The following is a 12,881-nucleotide window of genomic DNA, read 5'->3' as shown; positions in this document are numbered from 1 at the left end:
TGAGTAGCGGAGGGGCAGAGAAGGGGACAGGATCCTAGTGGGCTCTGTGCGGACAGCAGCGCCCCCTTCTCCATGCGGGGCTTGAAATCATCATGAACCGTGAAATCATCTGAGCTGAATTCTGACGCTCAACCGACTGAGTCTCCCAGGCACCGCTTTACCCCCATTTTTGACAGAAGAGGGCTTCAGGGAGGGGAAGTGCCTCGCCTAGAGGATAGAAAACAACTCCTCTAGTGGACGGCAGGTTGGGGAGACAGGTGGGGGGATTTCCACACCCCTTCCCTCCGGTTCGGAGACCCTCCTTGGTCTGGGCGGGAGTAGGTTCTCCGGTATTTGGGGCTTTCCGTACTTGGGAGTGGAAGCTGCTGCTGGTCCTGCCTCTGCTGCGCCAAATCGCGGTGTGCCTCTCCATCAGGGTTTGAAGCGTGTGTCTCCGCCCCTTATGAGTGATAGACCCCGCCTCCTAGCTGGAAGAGATTCGGGCCCTGTCCACGCGTCAGTTCCGCGGCACAGGCCCTGCCCATGCTCCGCCCATCCCTATTCTTCAGGCCCCTCCCACTCCACTCACGTCAGCCAGAGGTCCGCCTCCTTCGCTGGCACGCGCGTGCCCGAGGTAGGGACGCCTAACCGCGAGGCCGCTGGAGCCCGCGCAGGCGCAGTGCATGCTAGGAGCCGGCGGTGGCGGGAACCTTGAGCCGTCTCGCGCCTCCTGAGCCTCTCAAAGCGCGTCCGCTGTGGAGCTCGCCTGGACTTGCCAGAGCCAGCGCCGGGCACCGGTGGTGACCGACACACCCTTGAGGCCCAGAAGTGAGTCAGACCCAGGCCATAAAGACAACCCAGGGAGATCAAAGAGCTTCGGGAGTGGAGAAAGATTCCGTGGGGCAGGGCACGGACAGGCTGCGACCAGGCGAAATAGGGGCCTGTGGGAGCTCAGAGAAAGGTAGTCCATGGTTTCACAGACCAGAGGAGCCTGGAGCTGGCTCATGAAGGATGAATAGGAGTTCCACCGAATGACAGAGAGGTAGCGTTCCAGCAGAGAGAACAGGCCCTGTGAAGGCCTTTAGGGAACATTCCTGAATGGGATGTAGAGAGACAGATGGACACAGTCAGAGGTAAGTGGCTGTGGAGAGAGTCAGACGCCCCTTCATTTTCACAGCTGCCATCTGCCCCTCCCCCCCCTTCCGCCCAGGCTGGCGGCCGATGTCAATTACAGTACAATTACAGCGGAAGCTGGTAATGTGAGGCGGGCCCCGTGTGCCTGGGGCGTGGTGGCGCCCGTGTCCCTGGCCCTGCGCCGGCCTCCACCGGGGCCCCTGACAACGCTCTGGCGGGGTGGTGGCCCCGGGGAGCTCCTGTTCTGATGGGGGTGGGCAAGCCACACCCAGAGCGGGCAGTGACCGAATGAGCAGCAGAGGCTGGGGGAGCCCAGAGGGCCCTGAGTGGAGGGCCTCAGGAAGGCTTCATGGATTGGACCCCGGCTCATTCTATTAAAAATGACCACCACCACGATACATTTCAACTGTGAAAGATAACATCCCGAAAAGTACATACAACAGGTAGGTGGTGTTAGGAAGTTGCACAACACCTGCGCCTCTTACACTGAGAAATACATTGCCAGCACCCCAGGAGCCGCCCCGCCCCCCCCCCCCAACCCCTGCTGTCATGTGCTGCCTCCTGATCACAACCCCCTACTTCCCCCAGCTGGGAACACTATCCTGGGTTTTACAGTCATAATTCCTTGCCGTTTTTTTGTTTTTGTTTTTGTTTTTGTTTTGCTAGTTTTATGCCACTCAATGATGTAGTTAACTTTCTCTCTTCTTGCACTTGATATAAAATGGAATCGTACAGTATGTCTTCTGTCACGTTTGGTTTCTTTTGCTCAGTGTTGTTTGTGAAGTTCTTCCACGTGTTTGTAGTTGGTTCGGTTTTTATGAACATCCCACAAATAAGTACTTCACGCGTTGCACTGTTGATGGACATTCAGGTTATTTCCAGTTTGGGGCTGTTATGAATAATACTGCTGTGAACATTCATGTGCATGGTTTTTGGTGAACAAATGCTGACGTTTCTGTAGGGGTATACCTGCAAGTGGAATTGCTGGACATGTGTATGTTCAGGTTTGGTAGATCCTGCTTATATGAGTTTCCGACGGCTGATGTAATAAATTGCCACACATTTGGTGGCTTAATACAACAGAAATGTATTCTCTCTAGTTCTGGAGGCCCAAGGTCTAAAATCATTTTCACTGGACTGAAGTCAAGGTGTTAGCAGACCCATACTCTCTCCAGAGACTCTAGGGAGGAGTTTGCTTTTTGCCTCTTCCAACTTCTGGTGGCTGCCAGTATCCCTTGGCTTGTGGCCACATCACTCCAATCTCTGCCTCTGCGGTCACATTGCCTCTTCTTCTCTCTGTGACACATCTCCCATGACCTCCCTCTTATAAGGACACATATGATGGCATTTAAGGACCATCCAAATAATCCAGGGTAACTCTTCATCTCAAAATCCTTACTTCACCACATCCTCAGTCTTTTTGCCACATACAACATTCACAGATTCCAGGGATTAAGCTGTGGATACCTTTTGGGGACATTTTGCAGTCTACCATATCACCAAACTATTTTTCTAAAGTGTTTGTGCCAGTTTACTCTCCCACCAGCACTGAATGAGAGTTCTTTTTGCATCCTCTCTCTCTTTTTTAAAGTTTATTTTGAGAGAGAGAGAGAGAATCCGAGGCAGGCTCTGTATTGTCAGTGCAGAGCCTGATGTAGGGCTTGATCTCATGAACTGTGAGATCATGACCTGATCTGAAATTGAGTTTGATGCTTAACTGACTGAGCCACCCAGGCACCCCTGTCTTTGCATCCTCTCTTTACTCATCCTCGCCAACACTTGGTATTGTCAGACACTTTAATTTTGCAAATCTGATGAACAGTGTGGTGTCATTGTGGTTTCTTTTTCTTCCCCTTGATGCTCATTCTTGAATGAGGAGTAGGGAGCCTTTAGGTGGATAGAATGGGCAAGGGTATTCCAGACAGGTGAAATAGCATGTATGAGATCTCAGGGAACACGTGTTTTGTTTTGTTTTTTTTAATTTTTTTAACGTTTATTTATTTTTGAGACAGAGAGAGACAGAGCATGAATGGGGAAGGGTCAGAGAGAGAAGGAGACACAGAATCTGAAACAGGCTCCAGGCTCTGAGCTGTCAGCACAGAGCCCGACGTGGGGCTCAAACCCATGGACTGTGAGATCATGACCTGAGGCGAAGTCGGACGCTTAACCGACTGCGCCACCCAGGCGCCCCATGTAAGGCACTAGGTTGTTAAAAGAGAGTGCAGAGAAATGAATGGAACAAAGTCGAATAAGATGGTCATATGAGGCTCTGGCTGGGCAGAGAAGGGAGAGAAACCAGGAGGGGTCTGGCCAGCTGGCACCAAACAAAACAGAGGGATCAGGGGAGTGGAGCTCTCTATGAGTTAATGCTGCCGGTGTGATGGCAGAGGGGGCCTGTGAGCCTGGAAGGCAGGTTCTGGGATCAGACTGCAATATCCTGGATTCTGAACATGGAAAACAATACTGGGTTGTGGTTAAAACCAAGGCTTTTAAATTTGGGACCCAGAGAGTCCTGGGTGTTAGCATCTCCCTCGACCTCCTGGCCCTGCCACTTTACTAAATGTCACCTAGGACTCTGTTCCTTTCCAGACCTCCCCAGTCATTCAACAGTCATTTACCAGTGTATACTTCTGTTCTAGCTACTACAGGATGGGTCAGATCCATTGCCTCCGTTGACAAGCTCTGGCTTAGTGGCGGATATGATCACTGGGGGCATCTCAAAGGGACATACAAGGGGCTATGGGAGCTTAGGTGTGGCAGACACTGACTCTAATCTGGCTTCACAGAACTTGGGCTTCCTTGAGGCTTATGCCTTCAGGTTCTAACTTCCTCATTGACATCTCTTGGCTCTCTGGTCACTCGCCCTCATTCCTGAAGACTCTAACACCGCCTCATAGACTGTATCTCTACCCATGTCACCATCCTGCTGGGATACTTAACCTTCCCGTGATGACCCATCCTTCCAGCCTCTTGATCTCTTTCCACCTCATCTCTGCTGACCTTGATCCCACTCCAGCCATTCACTCCCGTGACCACACCTTGGACTTAGTCACTACTTAGAAGTGCAGTGCGCATAGTGAACATTTGCTGAGCACTTATCCCACATGCCAGGCCTGGTGCCAAGTGGTTTACATGTGCTTACCCCTCACAAAAACCTGTAAGGTTGGTGTCAGTAGCCTCATTTTAAAGGTGAGGATACACACTCAGGAAGGTGAAGTCACTTCCCTGGCTGACACATAGGGCTGGGATGCTAACACAGGACACTCTGGGTCCCAAATTTACAGGCCCTGGTTTTAGGGGTGTCTGACTGGCTCAGTGGGTAGAGCATGTGACTCTTGATCTCAGGGTTGTAAGTTGAAGCCCCACGTTGGGTGTGGGGATTACTTAAAAAAATAGTATCTTTAAAACAAAACCAAACAGGTTGGATGGGGGGGGGGGATGGGTGATGGGCATAGAGGAGGGCACTTGTTGGGATGAGCACTGGGTCTTGTATGTAAGCCAATTTGACAATACATTATATTAAAACAAAAGAAAACAAAAAGCCTGGTTTTAACCACCACCTGGTGCTGTTTTCCATGTTTAGAATCCAGGATCTTGCAGTCTGATCCCAGCACCTGCCTTCCAAGCCCACAGGCCCCCTCTGCCATCACACCTGCAGCCTTAACTCACAAACAGCTCCTCTCCCCTGATCCCTCTGTTTGGTGCCAGTTGGCCAGGCCCCTCCTGGTTTCTCTCCCTTCCCTGCCCAGCCAGAGCCTCAGATTAGACTATCTGATCTCTCTCACTAGCTCTCTAACAGTCAGGGTCCCAGCAGGAAACAGAGGGCATCACAGCTGGGATTTTGAAGATAATTTAATGAAGGAACTATTTGCAGAGGTGTGGGCAGGGTTGAGGGGACCCACAAGGGAGGAGAAAGCAGCAGGAAGCTGTCACCACCCTTAGGTCTGCAGGGGTCAGGAAAGGAAATGGTATTACCGGAGCCTGGTGAGAGCCATGGAACATGCCTGAGAGGTGCTGAAGTTGTGGAAGGTACAGCCACTGCCAGAAACAACGGTACTGACAGAGATCTGGGAGCAGGAGAAGAAATAGCCAGAATGATGCTTTCTTCTCCCACTCTAACATCCTGCCGGTGCTTCTATGGAGGACCCAGTTAGATGTCAGGGGGCAGGGGAGCCCAGGTGATGTTGTCCATATGGGTAGAGAAGGGTGGAGAGTGGACCTGGAAGGGCACATGACCAGCACACTCTTGATTGCCTTACACCTTGGCCTCCTGCCTCATCTAGCAGCAGATCCCCAGCCTCGGTCCAGGCGATTGACACTGGCTCAGAGAAGGATGGTGGCAAAGTAGTGCATACGGGTGCCAGTCCAAATCTTGGTCAGCCTCTCTGTCAGTCACCACTCCCCCATGAGTATCCCCTGACCCTACCCTTCCAGTCTCAATAAATACAATGAAGGCAAATCAGTTGTCATTTCCTTCAGCTTCCTATTCAAACCTATAGGTATCCACACCCAGATTTACTTCACTTATCCAGGCTGTGTTCCAGCCCAGCTTCTCCACCTGTGCATCACCCAGCCGTCATGACTCCCAGGGTATTACTCCGTCATTTTTCCCTTCTGTTTTCAACTGCCCTTCCTTCCCTCTCCTCCCTCTTAGCCTATAAACATGTCCAAGTTTCTGCCGCCTTAAAAACTAACAAAAAGCCTCTACCTCCAGTGCCTGTCCTTTTTCCTCCTCCTCATCCCATCCGACATTCTTGAGAGAACACGTATGAGTTAGGGTTCTTTGGCTGCAAGCAACAGAGACTGACTCATGCGAACCGTAAGCAAGCAAGGAATCGATTAGAAGGAAATGACGGTGGCAAGCACACATGAGGGAGGAGAGACTGTAGAGCCTCGCTTCGGAAAGGACTCGAATCAGGGCTGTGGCAGGGATCGAGATAGCAGGAAGGAATCACCGTTTCCTCAGGGCCCTGGCTGCTGCATGAATCAGCCTCCAACCAGGATCCAGCGTCAGGTCACGTAAGCTCATGATTCAAATTCCAGGGGAGAGCCTCTGATTGGTGCAGCTTGAATCACATGGCCTCCCCTTGGCCTGTGGACAGCTGGGCACCCTGACGGACAGTCTCATGGAATCGTATCTGGTAGGCCATGGGTGGTTACTCAGAGAAAAATCAGGGAGCTGTCATGGATGAGGGGGAAATGGATGCTGGACAGGTAGAAACAGTGGATGTCTGTGACATCCTGCTTTTGCTCACCAGCCCCAGCCTTCATCTCCCACTTGAGCCTCAACTCACTGAAACCGTTTGCACTGAACTTGTTAGTGACATTCTCTTGCCAAATCCAAGGACGTTTTTCAGTCTTTATCTGCAGTGTTTGACTCCATTGACCAGTACCTCTCTCTTGAAAAGCTTTCTTCCCTCGGCTTCTGCACAACAAATCAACCTGTAAGACAGCATTGCAGAACAACAAACATTTATTATCTCATAGTTTCTGTGGGTCAGGACTCCACGAGCGGCTTAGCTGAGGGGTTGTGATCTCGTCTGAAGGCTCGGGTTGTGTGCGGGGCGGATAGCCTGCCATAGTTTCCCCTCCGGGTGGGTGATCCAACAGAGGGATCAGGGAAGGGAAGGAGAGAGAGGAGAGAAGGGGAAAAAGATGTGCAAGCATGCACAGAACTTGTGATCTCTTTATAACCTAATCTTGGAAGTGATAACCCATCACTTCTGCCATATTCTGTTCATTAGAAATGAGTCACTAGGTCCATCCCACACTCATGGGGAGGGGATTATACAAAGGCTTGATTACCAGGAGGCAGGGGTCACTGGGTGCCTCTTTGAGGCTGCTATCACAGCTTCTATGACGTGGCATATTCGTGGTTCTTCTCTCTCCCTGACAGCTTCTTCTCCGGTCCATACAGGGACTCCTCCTCTGCTACACATCTTTGAAATGTGACTCTCCCCTGGCTCCTTTCTCGGCCCATAGCTCTTCTCATTCCACATGTCCTTCCTGAGAGACATCATCCGCCCACAAGGGTTTAGCTATCACCAGTATGCTGATGATGTCCAGACCTTCAGCCTAGATTCTCTCCATGAATATTCTGCCCTCGAAAATATCCTAATATCGACTGCAGAACTGGTATAGACCACCGGACCCAGCGCACGTCCCATGGGCACCTTAGACGTAAGAAAAGAACCTCTTTGAATAAGTTCTCTGCCTCCTTGTATTTTCTCCTATCTCAGTGAATGGCAACTTCATCCACCCAGTCATCCGGTTGAGAAACATGGCCACCATCCTTGACGCCACCCTCTCCTTCACCCTCATGTCCAAATGTAAAGCCTTGCTGACTCGATCTACCTCAAGGTTTTTCAAACCCGTCACCTGCTCTGTGGTGCTGGTAACGATGTCACAATATCAGCCTTTACCACCTCTGGCTTCCGTTATTGCAACAGCTTCCTGGTTTTCCTTGCCTCTACTCTTGTCCCCTCACATGCATCCTCTCAGAAACACAGAGCTGTCCTTGATGAAAACCCCCATGGCCTCTGAGATCAAAAGATGCTTAATGGTAGGGTACCATCCAGCCTTTCCAGCAGCATCTTTCTGTCACAGTTTTTACGTTAGCAACCTCACTGCCTGCCTGCCCGCAACCTCCTCTTCCTCACACCCATGCTTTTGTTCATACTGTCCTCTCTGATTTTAATGCCCCTCCAACTTCAGGAGCATTACTTCCCCTTTAAAACTTAAGAAAATTTCTCCAGGCTCGTGTGTCCCAGCACATCATGTGTTTTGATTTATTGATATGCTTCTCTCCTACTAGACCCTGAGCTCTTGAGGGCAGGAATTGTATTCTCTCCCTCTTGGAATCCCCAGCACCTTCCATAGAGGCCGTACTTATATGGGTACTCCAGCTCTGCATATTAAATGCATGAATGTAGGGGCGCCTGGGTGGCTCAGTCGGTTAAGCAGCTGACCTCGGCTCAGGTCATGATCTCGCGGTCCGTGAGTTCGAGCCCCGCGTCGGGCTCTGTGCTGACAGCTCAGAGCCTGGAGCCTGTTTCAGATTCTGTGTCTCCCTCTCTCTGACCCTCCCCCATTCATGCTCTGTCTCTCTCTGTCTCAAAAATAAATAAACGTTAAAAAAAAATAAATGCACGAATGTATAAACTGGAGATTTATGATAGCCTAGGATATACGAAATGGTTCTTCTTCTTAAAAAAAAAACAACTTTATTTCAAGTAGGCTTCATGCCCAGCGCAGAGCCCAACATGGGGCTCAAACTCATGACCCTGAGATCAAGACTTAAGCTGAGATCAAGAGTCAGATGCTTAACTGCCTGAGCCACCTCGTTACCCCCAAAATGCTTTATTTTTTAAAGTAATTTCTATACCCGATGTGGAGCTTGGACTCAGAGATCAAGAGTCACGGGCTCTACCAACTAAGCCAGCTAGGCACCCCCTATATGAAATGGTTCCTGAAGTCAAATGGAAGTTATCCAGGGGGAGAAGAGTGAGAAGGATATTCCAGTTATAGGGAACTGCATGTGCAAAGGGTAGGAGGTCAGAGGAAGCCAATTCTAGGAAGTCATGGTGGTCTGGTGTGGTTGGAGTATATGGTGTGTAGTGGGTGCTGACTGAAGCAGGAGGGGAGCCAGATACTGGGAAAGGCCTGAAAAACTGGTTAAGGAAGGTTTTGGCTTTCATCCTGTTGGCAATGGGGAGCCCTGAAAGAGTTTGAAGCAGGGAGTGATTTCATCAAAGCCATGTTGTAGAAAGATCACCCCGGTGGCCAGTGTGGAGGATGGACTAGAAAGGGCAGCACTGGAGGCTGGGAGACCAGGTAGGAAGCAGGTCATCAGGCCGAGCAGGAGGTGTGGAGGCCTGAATGAGGGCCTGGAGGCAGGGATCACTGGAAGAGAAGAGGGGACCGATTTGAGAAATAGGTTGAATTTTGTGAAACCGTTGTTTTGTAAGAAAAAGCCAGTTGACTATTGGCAAGTTTTATATGGCTCATCTTAATATTAAGAAGATGAATGGGGGCAGCTGGGTGGCTCAATCGGTTAAGTGGCTGACTTCGGCTCAGAGCATGATCTCACGGTCTGTGAGTTCAAGTCCCGTGTCGGGCTCTGTGCTGACAGCTCAGGGCCTGGAGCCTGTTTCAGATTCTGTGTCTCCCTCTCTCTCTGCCCCTCCCCTGCTCATGCTCTGTCTGTCTCTCTCAAACATAAATAAACATTTTTTTTTTTAAAAAAGGTAAATGAACTGGATGGGACTTTGACTTGGAGGTGAACGTGACAAATTGGCTGTCAAGGCTGGGGGCCGTTTTTCTGACTTGACTGCCAGGTTGGATGGAGGTGCCAGTATGGAGAGGGGAAACCCATATCAGGGTGGGGGTGGGGCATGGTGGGGAAGGCAGGGTGTTCAGGTTGGACATTTTGATTCTGAGGTGACTTTGGGACCTCCAGGAGGTGGCTGGATATCTGGTTCTGAAACTTAGGAGACAGGGATAGTATGGAGACAAATTTGGGGTTACCAGCTTAGAGAAGGCAGTTGTGGAAGGGGAAAATTCACCCTGCCTGAGCAGACACAGAGCAGGAGAACCAAGAGAGTGAGCTTTCTTAGATGAAAAGAGGATTTTTCAAAGATGGTTGTGCCCGTGTGCTGCAGAGAAGGCAAGTCACATAGGACTGAAAAGCATCTGCTTGATTTAGCAAGAAGGAGGCAGTATGAGAAGGGGACAGTGATGGGAGTGGCCTGGACTGGGCTCTGGAGGGACAGAGTCTAGGCCTGGCTTTGGGATTGTCCCTTCAGTAATGCATGGCTCTAGCCACCAGGGGGCAGTGGCCACATGGAATCCAGGTTGGAAGGATTTACTGTGACCTGCAAGATTGCTGGTAGATGTGGGCTGTGGAAGGAATTAGGGGGGTTGGCCCTTTGCAGACGCTGTTTTCTAGCAGGAGAGACATCCCGATGTGAAGGGAGTAGGGAAGAAGTTCTGGAAGGGCAGGGGAAGGAAGTCCTTTTTGTAGGGTAGAGGGACAGATTCACAATTCCCCGTCCCATCTTACAGTTTCCCTCTTGTGGGCCTTTAGAGGTGTAGGGGGTACTTATCCAACATGGTACTCCCAGCAGTTGTGGGGTTTATATATTGGACCTTGACTTTCTCTACTCTCATTAGCCCCAATTTTCATTCTGTGCTCAAGACATACAGAACTTTCGGGGCATCTGGCTGGTTCAGTTGGTGGAGCATGCAACTCTTGATCTGGGGGTTGTCAGTTTGAGCCTCACATTGGATATAGAGATTGCTTAATTATAAAATCTTAAAAAAAAAAAAGACAGGGGCACCTGAGTGGCTCAGTCAGTTGACTGTCCAACTTTTGATTTCAGCTCAGGTCATGATCCCAGGGTCATGGGATTGAGCCCTGCATTGAACATGGAGCCTGCTTGGGATTGTCTCTCTCTCTCTCTCTCTCTCTCTCTCTCTCTCTCTCTCTCTCTCTCAAGAAAAAAAAGACATACTGAACTTTTCTTGTTCTCACCTGCTTCCATGTGAATGACTCTCCTCCATGGAAATGTCTCACCCCTCTCTCCCATCCTTCAGGTCTTATCTCAGGCATCACTTCTTCCTGGAAGCCCTCTCTCACTGCCCCCTCTACCTCCTCTTGGCTCCTACAGAGTACTCAGTTTTCCTTAGTGAGTTTTTTTTTAAACATTTATTCATTTATTTTGAGAGAGAGAGTGTGTGTGTGCGAGCAGGGGAGGGGCAGAGAGAGAGAATCCCAAGCAGGCTCCACACTGTCAGCACAGAGCCCAACACAGGGCTTGATCTTGAGAACCGCAAGATCATGACCTGAGTGGAAATCAAAAATCAGACACTTAACCAACTGAGCCACTCAGGTGCCCCCTTATTATGAGTCTTAATGTTCTGGCTTATAATGGCTTATTTGTGTATTTATTTTTGGTCAGCTTTATTTCAGTGTAATCTTTTATACTTAATATTGTACTTATTTTTTTAAGTTTATTTACTTGTTTATTTTGAGAGGGAGAGACAGAATACAGGAGAGGGGCAGAGAGGGAGGGAGAGAGAAAATCCTGCAGAGCCTAATGCAGGACTCGAACTCATGAACCATGAGATCATGACCTGAGCTGAAATCGAGAGTCAGATGCTTAACAGACTGAGCTACCCAGGCGCCCCTATTGTATTTATTTACAATAGGGTACGAGAGTACAATAGAGTACGGGCAGGGGAGGGGCAGAGAGAGACACACACACAGAATCCGAAGCAGGCTCCAGGCTGTGAGCTATCAGTGCAGAGCCTGATGTGGGGCTCAAACCCACAAGCTGTGAGATCATGACCTGAGTCGAAGTTGGACACTCAACCAACTGAGCCACCCAGGGGCCCCTATTGTATTGATTGATTTATTTAAAAATGTTTAATGTTTATTTATTTTTGAGCGAGAGAGGAAGACAGAGCATGAGCAGGGGAGGGGCAGAGAGAGAGGGAGACACAGGATCTGAAGCCAAGCCCAAGCTGTCAGCACAGAGCCCGATGGGAGGCTGGAACTCAAAAACCATGAGATCATGACCTGAGCCAAAGTCCTACACTTAACTGACTGAGCCACACAGGCATCCAATCCGTTGCATTTATTTTTAAGTATATTAAGTATATTAAGTATCTCTACTCCCAGTGTGGGGTTTGAACTCACAACTCCGAGATCAAGAGTCAGATTGAGCCAGCCAGGCGCCCCTATTGCAGTACAATTTAAATATAGCATTCATGAGTTTTGAGTGTATTGTGAGTACACACACACACACACACACACACACACACACACACACACACATACACACACAGAGTCATGTAACCACGACCACAACCATGATGCAAAACCTATCCATTACCCCATGAGCCCCCTCCTACTCTCAGCACTTCCAAGCACTGATCTGCTTTCTGGTCGCTGTAGTTTTGGTCTGGGCAGAATTTCATATAAATGAGATCCTACATTATGTAGTCTTCTGTGTCCAGCTTCTCTCACTTTGCTCTGGGGTTCACTCTGCAGCTATCAATAGCTGAAGATTTATTGTCTGTTTCCCGCCCCCACCCCTACCCTCAGACAAGGTCTCTGTGAAGGCAGAGTTGTGCCTCGGGTCACCTTTGTGTCTTCAGCTCACAACACAGTCCTAGCCCATACTAGGACTTGGTAGATGTTTTCTTAAATGGGACTGAACCGAATGCTCTGGGGGAGACCACCTAGGAGAGCCTCTCAACCTTGGATGTGCATCAGATCGGGCTCATTGACCAGGTGCCCATGGCCTTCGCGGTGCCTTCCAGCTGCTCCTCCATTTGCCCTGGCCGTTTCCAGTCCACAAGTCCTTGCTCTTCCACCCCTTGCTAAGCTTCGTCCCTCCACCTGACCCTCTGCACCCCCCTCTCCAGCCTACTCCAGCCTACTTCTGGCCTTTGGAAGTCTCTGTTGAGGCTCTGTTGAGCCCCCAGTCCCTCGGCTCTCCTCCCACCTTCTCCAGGACACATCCCCTCAGAGGCCTCTATGCCAGTCCTGGCCTGTTCTGTGTACCTCTTTCTCTGGGCCTCAGGAACCCCTCTCTCGAGACCTTTTTAGGATGCTGGTGGCAACTGGCTGTTCCATGCTGGGGAGCTACATTATGGTTTCTCTTTCCTTTTCTCCTCTGCTTTCTGCCACTCCCCTTCATCCCCCACTTAGACACCTGCCTGTGGGAGGCCCTTGGGGGAATCTCTAAATTTTGTACAGACCA

Source organism: Felis catus, chromosome E2 (genome assembly GCF_018350175.1).
Source record: "Felis catus isolate Fca126 chromosome E2, F.catus_Fca126_mat1.0, whole genome shotgun sequence".
In the NCBI taxonomy this organism is placed as follows: Eukaryota; Metazoa; Chordata; class Mammalia; order Carnivora; family Felidae; genus Felis; species Felis catus.
The sequence above is the reverse complement of the archived record's forward strand: the minus strand, read 5'-3'. Positions refer to the sequence as shown.